The following is a 17,363-nucleotide window of genomic DNA, read 5'->3' on the forward strand; positions in this document are numbered from 1 at the left end:
TTGTGTTTTATCTTTCATTCACTTCAAAGTATTTTCTGATTTTCTATGGAGTTCTTCATTGACTTCTTAGTTGTTTAAGAATGTGTTGTTTCATTTCCACATATTTATGACGTTTTTCCAGTTTTACTTCTTTTATTGACTTCCATCTTTATTCCATTACAGTTGGAAATATTTTTTTATTATTTTAACCTTTTAAACATTTAGATAGCTTTATTCTATATATATCAACTATGTAACCTCAAGAATTTTCTAGCAAACTTTAGTATCATAGTCAATGAAATCAGAAAAACAATCAAGATTAGCTGAATGATATACAGTCACAAATACACAGAAATGCATAAAACAGAAAGAGAAGAAAAGCTGAAAGCTAAAGAAATTAGGGTAACATAAAGAAGAGGTGGAGTATGAGATAAGATATGAGAGACAGGATGGTTCTAATTGAGACTAAGTTCCTTCCAGCTCATGAAAGAGTGGTATAATTAAAGTTCTTTGGATTTGAGGATATTAAGAAACTTCACGGAGGTCTTGCATTTCCAGTCAAGATAGAGTAATTGGAAACTGATTTACTCCACCATCTAAAATAAGTGGAAAAAAAACTAGACAATATATGAAACAACGGTTTTCAGATATCAGACAGTAAATGGTGCAGAACAGTAATCTCTAAGAAGAAGAAAACTATTGAAATGAGCCCTACCACTGTCAGTAGGGAGAGTCTCCCAGTTGCAGCACACAGAGAACCCAGGTGTAACCCGGAAGCCGTCTTGTGCTAAAGAAACAGAACTAGATTGCTGGCAGTCGATAGCACCCAGAGTTGTGAGACAAAGTACCAGAAAGGTTCCTACACAGAAAAAAAAAAAAAAAAAAAGAGCTCCAGACATGGGCAGATGGTTCTTCTTGAGTGTTCCACTGAGTACTAACCAACACAGGCGTATCAGGAAAAAAACTACCCCCAAAGAGGAGAGGGAATAATCTGTAGAGGTCACAGAGGACTGGGAACAGTCTGTGTCCTCCCCAACTATAATGGGAAAATATCATAATTCACAGGGTATAGGGTAGCATAGTCAGGAGATTGCCATATATTCCCAAATAGCCACAGATTAAAAGTTTCCTCCCTTTTAATCATTCTACGCTAAAAAGCAAGCTTCAAAAGGATCAGTTTCTAAAGATGGAGGACAAGCAATATCTGATTTTAAGACCTTCTTAAACTCTATGGTAATAAAGGCAGTGTGGTATTGGCATAAAGCTAGATAAACAGGTCAATGGAACAGAATAGAATCCAGAAATAGACCCGCAGGTATATATTCCAATGATTATTGGCAAAAGTGTCAAAGCAATTCTATGTGAAAAGAAAATCATTTTAAGAAATTATACTGGAACAAGTGGAGAGTTATATGCAAAAACAAAACCGAAAATTCATTGACCTTTGTCTCATGTCATATACAGAATATTAACTGGGAATGCTCATAAACAGAATATAAGAGCTAAAACTATAAAAGAGGAGAATATTTTAGTGGTGTGGATTTAGTAAAGATTTCCTAGATATGACATCAAATACTATAAAAGAAAAAAATCAATAAATAGAACTTTATCACAAAGAAACATTTTCACACTTTAAAAACATTGTTAAGAAAGGGAAAAGTGAAGCCAAAGATTAGAAAATGTTTGCAAAACACATATCCAACAGACTTGCAGTAGAATATGTAAAAAACTCTTACATTTCAATAAGAAGGCAACACAATAAAAATAAGCAAAACCGTTGAGCAGAAACTTTGCCAAAAAATGTGTACAAATGGCAAATAACACATGAAAGACATGACATTATCACTGTCAACAGGGAATTGCAAATGTAAACCACTGTTAGATATCACTATACATTCACTAGCATGGCTAACACTAAAAAAGTCTCACCATACAAAGTGGTGCAACTGGAACCCTCATGAACTGCTATTTGGAATAGAAAATGGCTCACACGCTTAGAGAAACAATTTAGTAGTTACTTGAAACATTAAACATACCTGATCCAAAGACCCAGGCTCTGTATTTATCCAAAAAAATAAAAGTTTATATCCATACAAAGACTTATACATGAATGTTCATAGCTGCTTTATTTGTAATAGCCCAAAATGAAAACAACCAAATGTCCATTGACAAGTGAGTTGAAAACAAATTGTCCTATAGCCATACACTGGGATAATACTCAGCAATAAAATAGAATGAACTACTGATATATGCCACAGCATAAATGAATCTCAAAGTAATTATGTTGAGTGAGAAGGACCAACCAAAAAAAGATTACATATTGCATGATTCAATTTATATAAAGTTCTAGAAAATGCAAATTGTTCTACAGTTATAGTTCAATAATTGTCTTAGGTGAGGGGGGCAGGGAAGGAGAGGAGAATGGAATTACTAAGGGGCACAAGGAAACCCTTGAGGTTGATGAATATGTTTCATTATCTGCGATGGTTTTACAGATATATATTTTTATAATATATAAATACATATTTATAAATTTATCAAATAAATTTTCTCATAAAATTTATGCTATATATATATGCCAAAATTTATCAAAAGTACCCTTTATATATGGTATGTACATTCTAATATGTATCAAGTATACACAATAAAACCATAATAAGAAAAAGAAACTATATTTAGAATATTAGTTAATTATTAACTTAAATGCTATGGTTGTAGAGAGCATGACAAGGTCTGGATTGGAAAAGAAAAATATATTTAAGTACTGTGAAGACTAAAGCCATCAGATGAAGTAGAATGACAGCTGAAAAATCAGAAAATATTGAAAATGAAAATAAAGAAATGATTTTATAGAAGAAAGATATTGGTAAGTTTGAAAGAATGAACGGGAAACAAAAAAAGTGAAGGACATGAAGATTTCACCTGTTCATTAATGAGATAATTGAGAGAAATCCTTAATTTCCTCACCTGAAAATGAATTAATAACTGTACTATTCCTTTTGCTAAAATTAGCTAACATAAGTATTTAACATCTCTGTTATAATCACAGAAAGCAAATGTTATCACCATCGAACATGAATGTGTCGTTTATATAAAAACATTTTTTTGTTATTTTATGTATCCATTTAATTGTTTATACAGGTCAACCATTATGAATATTTACCTTGTTTAGGGTCAAATTTACTAATTGAATTAATTTTAATGGTAACGCAGTTTATTTTTGTGATAGATTGTGTTTAAAGTCTCTTTAGCATGCACAAGGCGAATTTAAAACAGTTTCAGTAATTCTTGTCTGATTAGTTAACCTTAAAAGCAGGTTCTTTCAATGAAATGCTAAGAACCTAGAATCTCATTTTACCAATTATACAGTCATTAGATCATTAAACACATTGCTATCAGAACTAGTTTTAGAGTATATTCAGATTGCTTTCAGTATCTAGGCTTTGCCTCAACATTCATATTCCTTTGACTCTCCTACCCAGTGTGTTCTTTATTATGAAGCAAAGATACAGTGTGGTTGCATAAATATTTAATAAGTAAACAAGGTCAATGACAGTTTGCATTAAAATGGAAATAAAATACAGGCATACATGAACTAAGGTGGCAATTGTACCTTAATAAAAAATATACTCAAACTACAAATAATGGAGAAAAGAACACTTGACATAATCAAATAAATGCAGTTCATTCATTCATTTATTCAACAAATAGTTTTCGGGAATCACACTAGACACGGGATAAGTCAGTAGGGAAATGGAAAAAGAACAAAATTCTTCATTTGGAGTTTATACTTTAACATCTGAGACTGACAATTTTATATATATATATATATATATATATATATATATATATATATATATATATATATATAGACAGAGAGAGAGAGAGAGAGAGCAGGGCAGGGAAAGGGGAACCAAGAGAGTAAACAATAAGGTAGAGCGGAAATTTTGTATAGGGTGGTGACGTTAGCCCCATTGAGAAGGTGACATGTGAGTAAAATCTTGAAAGAAGTGAGGGATTTAGCCACAGAGATACTCAAGAGTGATAAGGCTCTCAGGCTCCTGCAGCATTCACTGAAGGCAAGGATGGCGGATGGCTGGAGAGGAAGAACTTGGAGAGAGTCAGAGAGGTAGGGGACATGATCAGGTAGACGTTTGTGTGCCATTGGTGTTTTACTCTGAGTGAAATCAGAACTGTTAATGGTTTTGAAAAAAAGGGCATAAACTAATTTCAACTTTTTTTAAAAAAGATTTTATTTATTTATTTGGAACAGAGAGAGGGAACACAAGCAGGGGGAGTGAGGGAACACAAGCAGGGGGAGTGGGAGAGGGAGAAGCAGGCTTCCCGCAGAGCAGGGAGCCTGACGCAGGGCTTGATCCCAGGACTCTAGAAGCATGACCTGAGCCGAAGGCAGACGCCCAACAACTGAGCCACCCAGGCGCCCCACTAATTTCAACTTTAAGATTCTGGCCGCATGGTTGGGAATAGAATGTAGAGGGACAGGAATGTAAGGAAGGGATGTGTGGAAGGTAGGTAAGGAATGTATGGTTGAGGGAAGGAATGTAAGGAAGTCAGGGGGCTATTGGTGTAATCCAAATGAGAGAGGATGAAGCTGACACCATAGTGAATGTAATGAGAAGGAGTTGAATTCTGGATATAGTTTGTAGAGTAGACAGTCTTTTATAATGGATTGGACGTGAGGTGTGAAGGAAAGATCTGAACTAAGGATAAATCCACAGGCTTTAGCCCAAGAGACTACAGAAGGATGGAAATGCTATTAATTGAGATGTGGAAGATTTGGGGTGGAGCAGGGTTTGGTACACACACATCAGGGAAGCCGCAGGGCAACTTCCATTCTATTGAGCGGATACCAAATGCCCTGCACCGAACAGCTGATGGGTACATAAAAGAGGACAAAACATAGTTCCCCGCCCCCCCCCCCCCGCCCCCCCCCCCCCCCCCGCCTCAGAGGGTTCATAGTCAAGTGAGCCCGTTGATAGACTGGGAACTCTCCCATCCAAAAGGAAATTGTCTATGAGGGGTTTATGCCTAAATGCAGGGAGTAAAATGTGCAGGAAGTTTCAAACAAATTAGATCTCTTGGCCTGATCGGTAGCATACTTAGGGAGCCAATACAGTTCATTACTAATATGAAACAAGAAACTGTAACATGAAGTAAACGTTCTAAATTTTTAGACATCCTTTATATCCTTTATTTTATACATTCAAGTATTAGCACAAGGTAAAACTATCATTTCCCAAGCTGGGCTGCGCGCTGAGCTGACACTGACAGTGTTGATGCGCTCGGCTCCCCAGACGTCGCGGTGGGTACGCACGACAGGCTCGACTCAGCCGCATCTGGTATTCCCAAATCTGTGCAAATGAGGGAGGCACTGAAGACAGAATTCAAAGCAAATGCCGAGAAGACTTCTGGGAGCAGCATAAAAATTATGAAAGTGAAAAAGCAATAATCTGCCCTGACTAAACTTGAATGCTACATTTTCAAAGTGAAAATGTGTGGGCACATGCTATGGCAGATTGAAAACGATCCCACTTCATGGGGAAAAAAAAGATACCTGGATTGTTCATAAATTTCCATTGAATAAATTGAAGTCTGGTTCAAAAAATGTGTTATTTACCAAAATGTATAAATAAGTGCATGATGTGAGAGAAATATAATAATAAGTAAAATTAAGAATTTGTGAAACTACTTCTCCCTTGGTTGTTGAACAAGTTTTGCAGCTATATCTATGTTTTCTGAAGACCTTAGATTAAAGGAACTATGGGTTTGACAATGGCTGCAGTCTCTAATATATAACATTTTGTTTATTTTATGGAAGAAATACAAGATTATAATACATATTTTGGAATACAAAGAAAAGCACAATATACTTTCCAAAACAGAAAGTAAATCATTTTTAATTCCCTCTCTTAAGGTTAACCACTGCTAATATTTTGGTGGCTGTCCTAAGATGACTAGTGTAAATATATACTTTGGAATAAATGTAAACACACACACATGCACACGCAAGTACACTTACGTTAACATTTACCGATTTCCCTGGGAGGTGACTTGGAAGAAAAGAAAACTTATGGTCGAGATCACATATTGATGAAAAAAGGTGATAGTGAAGTGAAATATACATTCTAAAATAAACAGTTATTTTCAGAAAATTTTTAAAGAAGAGTATATCTCTAAAATCAAAAGGTGATAATCAAAATAATATTCAATCAAAATAATATTTTTCTTACAAAATTTTTGATACACATACTATGCATCAAGTGAACTAAAATTCAGTGTTTTATATGTCTTATTAGCAATGACTTTTTACATAAGATTTTAAGAGGTATGCTTTGTATTGATAATTGTCATTTCATCTAATTAAAATGTTATGATTAATATATGTGTGTATGTGTATCTTCTTGTTAAGTATTTCTTTCAGTCACTGACATAAGGCTAAGTGAAGAATGTCATAATATTCATAACAGCAAACATTATATGTAGAGTTTAATATATGCCAACCACTTTTCTATGTGCTTTCTTATTTATCAACTAATGTGTGTCTCACAACACCTCAACGAGCTGAAACTTACTATTATTACCACTTTTCCAATGAGGAGCAATGAGTCACGGAGATGGTGTCTTACCCTGGTTTAGCTTCGGTCACACAGAAGGGAAGCAACACTGCGTTTCACACCCTGGCTATTGGGCTTTGTACTTTGTGCCCTTACCTGCTGCACTCTGAGGCTTCATGCAGTCTCACCCCATTGATTTCTGTTTTTTACATGAATAGGTATTTTTAATTTATAGTGGATAAACATATATGTTGCAAATAATCACCATTACTCTTAACTTAAAAAAATCTAGATGTTTAGCCTAAATGTTCTCTGTGAACTTCTTTTCAGGGAACTCACATTACCAATTGCTTTTTACAATTATTCAACAAATTACATTTCTAATTCTTTCCTAAAAATCCCAGAAACTTTTCCTAGATTTTAACACCTCTGGTATGGGCAGAAATCTACTATCATTATCACTTTTCCAAAGAGGAGGTGAAAAAGTAGGTTATTTGTAATTCAGCTTTTCTAGTAGTAATTAACAAGTCACTACATTAGCTGATCTGGTCCTATTGTTTCTTTTCTTTTAAAAAAAAAAAAGATTTTATTTATTTATTTGGCAGAGAGAGAGAAAGATCGCGAGAACAGGAACACAAGCAGGGGGAGTGGCAGAGGGAGAAGCAGGCTTCCCGCAGAGCAGGGAGCCCGATGTGGGGCTTGATCCCAGGACTCTGGGATCATGACCTGAGCCGAAGGCAGACACTTAAGAACTGAGCCACCCAGGCGCCCTGGTCCTATTGTTTCTTAAGCGACTACTGTGTGCCTCACCCTACAGTTGATATTTAAATAAATGAAAGGCATCGTTCTTGCCCTGGAAGAATTTGCAATGTATTTGAGATATAGCTTACCTTCACAAACAAAAACTGCCCATACCAGAATTTCTCAGCTTCTTTTCACCATGCGACACACAGAGACTTTCTCCAGGTCCCACACTGCAATTAATAAACATTGTGGGTGATAAACAAGTCCTAGTTCACTCACTAACACATCCAAAAAAAAAAAACAATTATCCACATGTTAGTGAAAGGGAGCATTGTCAGTCCAGAAATAAGTTTAAATCTCCATAACAATTTTTTTCTTCCTGAAATGTATCGTTTTTAAGCTTTCTTAAGAAATTACTTACAACTACTGACATCCTGTTTGAGAAGAATTTTTTTCCATCTCAGTATAGTCTTTGAAGGCTTGTATAGTCATGGAAGGCTTTATTGAGAAGATGGGCTTTGAAGGATGTATACCTCTGCTATTCAACTTCTGAATAACATTTTATGTTTAAGTTACTATGGTCTTATTTCAATAAATCATTCTTCTTTAATTCCATTGATTTCCTAAGTAACATTAAAGCAGCCTATATTCAATGTCACCAAGGGCAGCCCTTGAAGTGGCCAGATAGCTCTCTATTCAAAATTGTATGGTATAATGGTTGCCTGGGTGGCTCAGTCATTAAGCATCTGCCTTCGGCTCAGGTCATGATCCCGGGGTCCTGGGATCGAACCCCACATCGGGCTCTCCCTTCGGTGGGGAGCCTGCTTCTCCCTCTGCTTCTATCTGTGCTCATGCTCTCTCTCTGTCAAATAAATAAATAATCTTTAAAAAAATTGTATGGTATTGTATGGTATTGGTGTTTTCCAGTTTCCTCAATATAGCCTAGAAATAACTTTCACTTTTCTAATAGGGCCACATATCTCACTGAACAATGTATTGGTCTTTATTTTTGCTACATGCAAATAGTCAAATGTACATCCCCTCCCTCCATTCCCTATATTTTATCCATCAACATCTCTAAAGATGCTCACTCTCTATTGGCAAGCAATTATTAACCACCACAAATCAATTTTAAGCTAGTTTTCACAAAGAAGCACTCAATTACTTTTTAAAAAAAATTGTGTATATCCTTCATTACTTTTATGTTAAATAGAACATTTATTTTTATTACAAACATTTGCAAATTATACATTTTTAGAAAAAAATCACCTTTTCTAATGAAAGAAAATATTTTACTGTAATGTTTTGACTATTATAACAATTAGAAAGGCACATCTAAAGATTTTATATCTGTATCAAATTGTTTCTTATATATTTAGCAGTCTCTGGTTAAAGGTCAATCTAGAAAACCAATAGGATCAGGTCTACAGACTCTTCTTTCTGCAATAATTTAATATCTGTTTACCAATTTTTTATTACCAGTGACATCTTAGTGTCCAATGTTTTGTGTTAATGGAACATTTCCCAATTCTAGAATGTTTGGTGGATTTTTTGAAGGAACCAAAAGATTTAAAGAATACTATGCAAGCCAGCAATGATAATCACTCAGTACAGTCACCCCAATTGCTGAACCGTACCTGGTGCTGTGTCATCCGGGCTGATATGCCCCAGGTTGGACTTCAGCATTAGGTCCTTGTTTGAACTGTTACTGACCTACCTGCTCTTTATGCACTCGGGAAGCAATCAGATTTTGATTTTGATTTCCTATTGGGGCCCAGTGTCATATAAACCTCTTATCTCTTTACCATTTTAAGCAATGGTCAATTTTGACAACATATCCATTAAATATTATGGCCTTTGAACTGGGGATAACCTAAAGAATACACTCTTCCTTAAACAAAATTTTATGGACAGTTTAAGTTCACTCTCTAAGCACAACCAAAAGTCTAAATGCCTTTTGGACGTCCTTCATAGTTCTATTTTTTGATATCCTAATTAACTTTTGTTTTTAAATAGTTAGAGTGTTTCAGTGTTAAAATGCGTAGACCAGGTGACAGACTATTTAATGGCTTATACTTCCATAAATCTGTAAACTTGTGATATAAAAATCTGGATTCTCATTTACTAGAAAATACGCCTTTAATCTTGGTGCTATGTTGGGCAGGCCTCCAGTCTTCATTTTTATGTAGGCCTCTGTAAATGATTTGAGGATAATAAAACACAGTTTCAAATTTTCATGAAAGTCATAGGAAAACAACAAGAACAACAAGTTTATATAATTCCTAATCATTCTCCTTATACGATTATATCCAAAATCAATATTGTCTTTTATTATTAATGTAGAATACATATTTTTAAAATAATAAAATAGAGTAGTTTTATTCCTCAACAGTTCCAGTCTCTGACTTCATGTTTTTATTGGCAATAGGCAACATAATAATAGTTCCAAGTATTTTGGGGGTAATTAGAAAGTATACCACAATTTTAAGCTAATGTTTCTTTAATTCATCTCAATCAATAAGTGTCCCCTGTATACAATCTAGGTGCAATACATTACATGGAATAAAATGTCAAATAAAAATAATTTCACTTCCTTAGGACCCAGCAATATTCTAGGTAGTAGAGCAAGGTTAGAATGTATGCTGTATTTATAGCTACATTTCACATACTTGATTTAAAATTAAACTTATTGTACATCAATCATGATTATGTGAAGGTGATACCAATTATGATTGTATCGATAATGATTTATGAAAACACGATCTTTCATGATTGCATAAAGATAATATTTATTTATTTATTTTTAAACATTTTATTTGTTTATTTTGATGGAGAGAGAGAGAGACAGCAAGAGAGGGAACGCAAGCAGGAGGAGTGAGAGAGGGAGAAGCAGGCGTTTCGCTGAGCAAGGAGTCCCGATGCGGGGCTCGATCCCAGGACCCCGGGACCATGACAGCCGAAAGCAGATGCTTAACAACTGAGCCACCCAGGCACCCCATAAAGATAATATTTAATCTTCCCTAGCAGGGATTCCTTCGTAGAGTAGCGTCATTTGAGGCGGACGTGGAGAAAGGATTTCAAATATGGAAAAAGCAGCAAAAACCGAAGAAGTGGGAAAGTCCATGGCATCTTATAAAATAAGTGATTCAGTTTGATTAGAGATGATGGTACACGCAGCAGAATGATGAGGAAAAAAGAGACTCCACATTAAAGAAATATTGTTCCCACTATTAATCTCCAACTTGGAAACAAACAAACAAAAATCACATTTAATTCCATAGACAATGCAAATCCAATTCGGTTTGAAAAAGAGCATGTTGGAGTTAGGGCTGTGGTTAGAGACAAAAGTAGCCCAATAATAATAAATGTGCTTTTGTAGAGTGAGGAGGTACTGGTGCCAAGAGATAATATTCATGATCCAGAAGAGAAATAATGAGAGCTTGAACTACCCTTCTGTCAGATGGTTTGGAAAGAAAGGGATGAGGTGTTTTTTTGTTTGTTGTTGTTTTTATCTGTTTGCTTTTTAATAGAAGAGGTAGAATCTAAAGATTAGTACCTAAATTGTGTGAGGCAATATCAAATGAAGATTTAAAGATAAACCGAGGCACTAATATGGGTAACAGAGAATTCTGCTACTCTTACAGAACTGAGGAAATCAGGAGCAGGAACAAGTTGTGGGAAGATGAGCAGAGCTGATTTTAAGGGTTGACAAGGTGTCCATGTGGTGTTGCAGAGGAAACTTCTGGAAATGGAGATCTCAAGCTCTGGAGAAAGATGTCGGCAAACAGATTCAGGAATCATCTCGACAGTGGTCCAGTTCAGTCTATACCGACCTACTTAATGCCAACCCCATATTCAGTACTCCATAAAACTTCCTCTGTCAATACATTTATTACAGAGCTGCCCATACATTTTCTTATTAGGATTTTAACTCGATTTAAAACAGGCATTATATAATATCTCTTAGTTCAGTGACTATTGTAGTGTCCTTTTCTGTGACCTTAAAAAAGAAAAAGATATTACTCCTTTCTCAAGTCACTTGAAGCTTCAGGGATTATATGATTCTTAGGAACACACTCTGGACTCTATACTTACTCTACTCTTTCTAAACTGATAATGTGTGGGTAGTGCTCTCCACTTTGCCTACCACATAATTGTGCATTCTTACTAAATGAGACAAGATTAAAGCACTCTTCAATATAAGAGGTGATTATGATGTTCTCTCTCTACCTTTATCTTCATTCCCATGTGAAAAATTCATCCACCTGGCTGGCGGGGACATTATATTCCAGCTGCCTGGCCTCAAATGGGCTATGCCTGGGGTTTGCTAGGTTCAGACATAGCTTTCAAGTGTAGGTATGAGCGAGGTGTGATGCTGATGTGCTTGTGAGCATGGGCTATAAGACTTTGGGCAAGGTCACACTCATGATGTGCCTCAGTTTACTCCTCGATAAAGCTGAGATGGTGACAAAACCTCTTTGTTGGGTTGTTGTGACTACTAAGTGCTTAGAAATATCAGCTATAAACTATTATTGTAATGGGTTCACATTTTCAGTCCCAAAGATGTATTTACAAAAATGTAATCTTTATTTCCTTAAAAAATTAAAATTAATATAGTTCTGCAGCTTTGATTCCAGCTATCGGCAAATTTCTTAGCACTTCAAGGTGATAGTCACTCCAGTTTTAAAATGACTTCAGTTCAGGATTTTGACCCAGTTAAGGATTTTACACCTGGTCCCTTTGCATTTTCTCATCTCTGGTCCTTACTTATGGTCCAGGCATCAGGTCAGAGTTGTTGGTGCCCATGCCCACATGCCGTCCCTCACCCTGTCTGCTCTCTTCTCTTGTACGACACATTGATCCTGGTTCTCGTTGTGCACTGGCACCCGCTGTTGGCATCCATGACCTCTGTGGCCTCTGGTCAAGAAGTTCAGATAGTTAGTGCATCTTCATTGTACTCACTTCTATTAATGGGTTAAATTTTGCTACAGTAACAACAATAACAACAAAAAACCCAAATCACAATGACTTCTGACAACAAAGATTTACTTCCTGCTGGGGCTGCGTATTCACCGAAGGTCAGTAGCAGTTTCGTCCAAAGTCAGTCTTTATTCCAGGAAAGTCTGGAATATAAGTCTGAACGAGTGGCTCCTATCAAAGACTTGGCCAGTCTCAGAGTAGAAGGAAAAGAGACACCCTAGAACCAAATAGTAAGTAGATCATAAAGCTCCTGTTAGAAAGTGCTTAAATCACTTCCACTTTCATCTCATTGACAAGAAGGAGTCCTGTGGCCAAGTCTGATTTTAACGATGTGGGGAAATATAATACTCTACCAGGGAGAAGTAACAGTTTTTAAAATAATATAATCTACCCCAGCACATAGTCTTCTTTGGGTCCCCCAGATCACTTTCTGGCATACCATATCTCTTTCAGGCAGCCACATGCATTTTTCACATGTGGCCAAGGTGAGAAGGACATGGAGGCTGCCCTCACTTACATCTGCCTGGACACACTGGAGTGCAGAGTCCCAGATGTGCAGGGAGATACACAGCCACCTGGTGTCAGACCTCCAAATGCGTTCAATGTTCAGTGTCTAATACGGTCTTAAACAGAGTGGACACTCTAATAGTCCTCCTCCTAACATTTGCAGGGCCCAAAGCAAGAATACGAATGGAAGTTCATATATTATATGTTTAAATATTTTCATGTCATGACAAGCTATGAACCTGCTACATAGGATATGCTCTAACTTTCCACATAAATCCTAATTAAGATTGAGAAGGCTAGATCCTCATCAGAACATCAAAGAACAAAGAGAATCTGTGCAATCCCAGATGCCAGGCCCACACTGATGGACCTTTTCTTTTCACCCTCCTGCTTTGGGCACATCCAAAGGGCCTGTGCCCTTACATTAGCACATTCCAGGCAGCCTTTCCATGTTTGATGAACATCCCCACGTTGAGGGATGCATTCACCAGCAACAGCTTGGTCTGCTTTCAGGAAGGCAGATGTGGGAAAAGACCCACGTAGGCCTGGGGAACAATCTCAGTGATATTTGTACTGGAAATTCAGATGCCCTGGAACCTGTAGAACTTTCTAGAAGGGGGTATGTGGGCTATGGATGGACACATAGCTTTGGGCTCTAAGATCACTCAACTATAGGGTGGGGGTACCCAGATGAAGGCCAAAATGGGGCCCTCTAACCACATGACATAGGATAGAGGGACCCTCACCTATGGTTGAAGTCAAAGTAAACTTTAGAGCTTTAGGGCACATAGGCATACCTTACACAAATTACATTCACTTATTTGTGTATGTCAGTAATAGAACTTAGTCATACTAATTTTCAAAAAGATCGTCTTTTGAGGTTATCTGTTTTTCTCACTTCTATCCAGCTTCAGGCACTGATTCCAGTATGATCACCTTCACCTAATATCTGAGTTAAACTGACCCAGTCAGGGAGGATTTTCAGCAACCCTGTTCATTTTACAAAGTATCTATTCCTTTTGGGGAGAATTTCCTGAAAGTTTCTTATAAGTAATTGTTTCCTTTAACACTTTAAAAAAGGACAGCATTATTTACAAAAGTGTGTACTCTTTTAAAACTCTGTATCTACTGTATAAAGCAATATCTATTTGTCTTTGCAAATAACACAACACAAATTCTGACTTTTGTCTCAGAATATGCTACCAATTCATCAGCAAAATAAATTGTGTCAGTGTGATGGATCACTAGAGACTCATCTGCCTTCCTTGGCGTGATCCCTGCTTTGTGAGAAGGAGATGCCTTTTGTACACAGCTAACCAAGATTCAAGGGCTGTGCCTATGGCCAAGGCAAAGAGCTTTTATTCTGGGTGAAATTAAATGAGACTCCAACTGTGGCCTCACTGTACCCAAACATCAAGTTCTCTGCTCCCAATCCTATTACCATATACCATTTGCTTAAATGAATAAATGGCATTTCTGGCTAGGCTGGTAAGTCTCCCTTAGAAAAATGCAGAGTGGAAATGTTTTACAAATGTGAGTTGTGACATTTGAATTAGAATTCTGCTTGGTATAAGAATATCCTTTATTTTTTTTTTCAGCTTGTCACTCACTGCAAAGGCAGTTTAAAAAAAACCCTGCCAATTTGTTTTATCTTATATGTATTTAATTTTTTGATTCTCAAACAGGGAAACATGAAACAGGAAATCTCACTTGTAACCAAGCTGAAACAAGAAAGACAATTACTTTTCCCTAATGAAATGTTCTATTTCCTTGGTTTGCTGTTTCATTAATTTCCCAACTTCATTTTATGCTGATCTAGATTTTAGTAGTTTTCCCTGAACACAACTTGAGCAAAAGATGTTTGGATTAATTAAAAAAAATATTGTGTATCTATGATATGAGAGGCCCTTGCTTATGAGCTGGGTAATGGTAAAAGGCAATCTGGTTTTCTATTGTCACAGGACTTTCATTTTAGACCTGGGGTGGACAGATTAAAACAGGCAAAACAATAAATAAATAAGAATTAAACATAATGATAGTTATGATCAAGAAAATAAAAAGATATATGTAACAGAGAATGACTCGGGGGCACATAACCTGCATCTCTGTAGAGATAAGTTTGATCTGAGAACTTATTGACAAAAAAGATGAAGCAGTAAGTGTGAATATTTGGAGGGACACTCAGCTACCAGAGTGAACATCAAGGACAACAGCCCAAGAAAGGGACCAGTTGAGTGTGTTTCAGGATTGGAAAGGAAGTCATTGTAATGGGAGCATAATGAACAAAGAAAAGAGTGATAAGAAATGAGGGAGGACTAATTTCTGAGGGTGAAATTAATCACCACATTCTAAAGTATTATAAGGTAAGTTCCATTTCCATTGTGTTTTTAGTAGGAAGTCACTGGAGGATTTTCAGCTGAAAAATAATATGATATAATGTATACTTTTAAGAGATTACTTTGGTTGCTGAGTGTAGAATGTATTTGGGGCCAGGGTGATATAATAGTTGAGAGTGAAAGCAGGGAATCATTTAGCTTGTATATCATTTAGCTTATACTATAGCTTGTAGCCTGGATTCCCTTCTAGATCCCTTGAGTCTCCATTAAAAAAAAAAAAAAAAAAAGACGTCATCCAAGCTCTATGTTCACTCACTTTTCTTCTTGGCCTTTGATTTGGGTTCATAATTCGAGGCCCCCTTATTTCTTGGTCTCTTCCTCCCTTTACCTAAGCTATGTCATGAAGTCACTTTTGTTTACTATACTACAAACATTCAGAGTTCCTCCCCTAATTTTCTGTGCAGAGGAATGGACAGAATTATCTTCCCAGGAAAGCCACCATAGCACATGGCAGCTGTACTCAGAGTTGCCACCTTGATGTCCACATGATGAGAGTATTGACCAAAACAGCCCACTATCACCCAGAAGTTGCTAAATATTCATAAGCCTATCTGTGATCCAGGAGTCTTAGATAATAAAGAGATATATTTTATTTTTGCCTCTTTCTAGCCTAGCCATCATAAGTTCTTAAACTGTAATTGATGAAAAAATCAACTTCATGAATACAGAAATTCATTCAAGTTATAAAAAAGCAAAAAAGCAAAAAAAGCAAAAAAAAATTTTTTTTTTTCTGATTCTCTTCCACCCCAAGTTATTGGATGCTGGCAGCTGAGTAACATTAAGAGGATTAGAAACATGCATGGTCTTCTGTTTAGTTTTCTGTCCTTATCCTATATGTCAGGCTAATTTCTGGAACATCAACTTTGTTGTCAGTTATTAATCTTTCAAGGTGGAAGACTTAGTGGTTTGGGTTCAGTCAATAATTTCTCTGGTCTTAAAATGTTCTCTAAATGCAGTGGCTCATACGTGTTCCTAATTTCATTTCTGGTCGGATGTTTTAGTCTCCCACTTTGGTCGAGCCATGATGGGAACCAACTCTACAGAACTATTTATGAAGAAAAGTCTCTGGACTTAAGAACAGAGGGAGTCATTTCCCATTGCTGGGAAGTGTTGGGTGATTTTCATAATTCCATTCTTCCAAAAGCTTATCATTGTGATTTCTGTGCTTTCAAGGGATGGGTGTTCACAACAGAAATGATACTGTGGTGGCTTGGACTGAAAGAGCTATAAATAGAATATTGCCATGTTTTCTAACAGATGTTCTCTCTGGCTCAGAGCTGGAGTCTATCAAATTATTGAAAGGAGCATTTGTAACATCATGTCTTGGTGAAGAATAGAAAAAAATGAAAAGAAAGGGAAAGAAAACCCTCAGGCCATCATTCTGAAATATTTTGTGTATTTAGAATTAAGTACTACACTAGAGTGGGCCAATGCCGATAACGGTAAAATTTGAAAATTTTACCATTTTGCCAATAACGAAAAAATTTGTGTGTGTGGAGATTCTCTTGAGCCACTGTCATATTAGTCTTCTTCCTTTCTTGAGACAATTACTTCATTCTTGAAATTGAGTCCAGACAAGCAAATATTCACTTTGTCTTCTCTGGGAGGTAATATGTTTGTTTTAATTTTAGCTACAGGAAATTCGGTACATGTTGGCTATGTAACAGATGTAAACTTTGCATGTTTTTTCTTTGTTTGTTTCCTTCTCAACCTCTTTTATTAGCTTCATACCAGTCTACTCTTTCAGTTTTAAAAGGGGATGGGCAGATTGCCACTCCGAGGCATCCCACAAAGTAGGCAGGTCTCCAGAGGGGCAACCTTTGCCCACTCAAAAATTCATCTCACATTAGCAGTGAGGATTTGGGCACCACCCCAAATCATTATTTTCTTTACTCATAAGTTTAAGGTGTTAAACTTTGCATGTTTAATACTCAGCAGCCCACATCATTTTGTTCATACTTGTTTCTTGACTAAATCTTAGTTCCTGAAAAACCTGTGGCTCCTATGGTTGAAGATAAAGAATTTAATGCGAATACTCTCATGGGGGTAATTGTCGATTATATTATGTATTGATGAAATAGTTCTCCATTTTCCAAACTAATTAATGCCATGGAAAATCCTGGTTGCTGTCTGTGGACTTGGGATCACTTTGCTTCTATTGACCATTACTTCTACTTCAGTC

General features: G+C 36.5%; 1 non-coding gene across 1 annotated transcript; it reads right to left on the minus strand.

Moving 5' to 3' along the window:
- Positions 1–16,941: 16,941 nt before the first annotated feature.
- Positions 16,942–17,091, minus strand: LOC113917861. Its single transcript, XR_003518378.1, has one exon. It is a non-coding gene; the product is annotated as a U12 minor spliceosomal RNA (small nuclear RNA).
- Positions 17,092–17,363: the final 272 nt, after the last annotated feature.

Source organism: Zalophus californianus, chromosome 4, assembly GCF_009762305.2.
Source record: "Zalophus californianus isolate mZalCal1 chromosome 4, mZalCal1.pri.v2, whole genome shotgun sequence".
Lineage (NCBI taxonomy): Eukaryota > Metazoa > Chordata > Mammalia > Carnivora > Otariidae > Zalophus > Zalophus californianus.